The 2,528-nt window shown below is 38.6% G+C and overlaps 1 long non-coding RNA gene across 1 annotated transcript; it reads right to left on the bottom strand.

Annotated features, from left to right (window-relative positions):
• Window positions 1-257: 257 nt before the first annotated feature.
• On the bottom strand, window positions 258-896 carry LOC121705535. Its single transcript, XR_006030827.1, has 3 exons — window positions 853-896; window positions 531-740; window positions 258-347 (listed from the first exon to the last, which is right to left on the bottom strand). It is a non-coding gene; the product is annotated as an uncharacterized LOC121705535 (long non-coding RNA).
• Between the last annotated feature and the right edge of the window lie 1,632 nt (window positions 897-2,528).

Here is a 2,528-nt window from a genome sequence, read left to right as displayed (position 1 = left end):
GATGCAGTACAGTAATTTATGGTTTTCCTTCATCAGTGTCAGCAGGAGCATCACGGCAGCATTGCTCAGCATGCCTCAGAAACAACAATCAAAACATGACTTGCCATTAAATGAATGCCAACTTTTCCCTTCAACTGATAATTCAATATTGATAGTTAAAATTTACCTGAAAAGACAATTCACTTAAATTTTGATTGCAGTGGGTGTGCCTGCGACATTGTAGCAGTAAATGAGTTCTTTAGTGGTCCTTTACATTTCTCAACTATCTTCTCAGCAGCATTATGCAGGTAACTGCTAAGCACCAAGTCCAAGTCCTGGCCAAATCTTAGCTTCATTTCGTAAAGTAGCTACAAAAAGGAGAGTATTTTTAATCTCAAAAGAAAAGTGATTAGCCAATCGCGACCATATTTCTTTTCACAGATAGTTGTGCACTTGCTGATTAACCACTAAAAGTAGCATAATTCTCACATCTGTTCCTATCCTCAATGCTAAGACCAACTGCTGACTATGGTCATCAGCAAATGGCTTACCAGACAAGGGACTTTTAGGAATGGACACTGCTGGAATAGCTCTGCAGCTGTAGAGGTCTTATAGAGTGGAGTTCGTGCATGCAGAGTCCTTTCCATCCTCCACTTGATGTTCTTGAAATTTGGCCTGCTTTTGTGTAGCTCTTCAGTGATGGCTTTCAAGTGTTCAGCAATACTTTGAGTATCCGCCGCTTCCACTGGTTCGGTTGAGAGCTTGGGAGAAGAAATAACAGAAAGAAAATAAAATCAGCCCATAAAAAAGAACTGCAATGGGAACATACTGAATCAAATACTCTACAAAAGACAATTCTTGTTGAAACCCTACTTGTCGTTTCCTATTGGGGCTTGGTCTTGTCACCCCTGTTGTTGTTGATGGATGTTTTTGCCAAATATTTCTGCTTCATCTCTAGGACTTTGTCCGTGTGTAGAAGGCAGGGCTGTAGTACTCGAGTCCGGTCTTGAGTCCGGTCTTGGACTCGAGACCGTTTTTCTACGGTCTCGGACTTGTCTCGGACTCGCTAGTATTTGGACTTGGTCTTGTCTCGGTCTCGGCCACTGGTCTTGCCAAATATGGCTTTTGGTCTCGACCGAGTCCAGGTGTCTTTAGGGCCATCAAAATTAACGTGTTAATCGCCGCGATTCATTTTGAAATACATAATGCGTTACAAAACACTCAATAGTGTTTACCTTTGTGGGGGGCTGATGTCACGTAACGGAAGCCGCAAAACCTAAAACCGCAAGCCTGAGAGTTTATTTTACTGTCTGTGGAGTTAGCTGAAGATAAAGAGGAACCAACATTTAGCCAAATAGTAGCTTTACTGCAAACTGCTTTTCACTCTTGTTAGATAACGTTTACAATGTCAAAATGCACCAACAGCAACAGTTACATAAAGACGATACTTTTCGGGTCCTCTCCATTAAGCTCCAACTTGAACGTACTCCATTTAATTGAGAGCGCGTCTGAGCGCACACGAGAAGGAGAGAAAACGATTGGCAGGCTCCAGCTGGCTTGGCGTTGTTGATGATAATTGATATCTCCTTTTTAATATAAGAAACTTATAAAAGGAAGGCAACAAAGACGAGGTTAGAGGAGATTGCGGATTTATCCGATTTCCACTACTGACCAGTTATAAACATGTATGACATGTAGGCTGCACTCACTGTGATTTGAAAAATGGACAAAAATATGAAGAGTTGTCTTTGCCTTTGTGTAATGGAACTGGTGAGTCTTGAAGTTTTCAATAATTTGTTTACATGAAGCACATATTATGCCGATTGAAACACATTCCATTCAGATAGCTAGGTGACTGGCTCAGGCTCATCATTCACTTTTAATTGCAAACAGAAAATGTCTAGCTAGCATCATGTCATTACATGCTTCTATTTCCAAAGGAATGAAAACTGTTTATACCAACTTAATATCATGCTTATCATTGTTAATATTGTACAATACATGTGGTACAAACAATATTAGAGCTTGTGGACTAGCTATAGGCTATATTTCAATGGAGCTGGTAAAAAAAAGATCATTATGAGAACGTGGCCACAATGGGCTTAAAGTGACAGTGCACCATTTACAAATGAGTTAAACAGCATCAAGTGTAGTATTTCTTAAGAAATTAATACTTTAAAACACAATTACTGTGTCAGTATTATCATTTAAATAATATAAAAGTGTTTTACTTTTACCTTTGTGGTTACTCATTAATTTTGTGATTTATGTTGTATTTAATATGCCATTTAAGAAGCTTTAGTCTTTAGGAACTTTTTAATTGCGGTTAATCGAGATTAATTCATTTCAAAATATATATTTTGAATCGTTTGACAGCCCTATAATAATATTGGAGAAGGGGAATGGCTACACTTACAAATCCTGGGTGTGTTCACACTGTTTTTGCTTTTAGATAATAATAATAATAACCCAAAATGATTGTCTTGATACTGTCATGCATAAGACTTTTTTTCCTATCCTGGACTCGGTCTTGACTCGGACTCGAACCT

The sequence above is a fragment of the Alosa sapidissima genome, chromosome 3, assembly GCF_018492685.1.
Source record: "Alosa sapidissima isolate fAloSap1 chromosome 3, fAloSap1.pri, whole genome shotgun sequence".
NCBI lineage: Eukaryota > Metazoa > Chordata > Actinopteri > Clupeiformes > Clupeidae > Alosa > Alosa sapidissima.
This window is presented reverse-complemented; position numbering and strand designations above follow the sequence as displayed.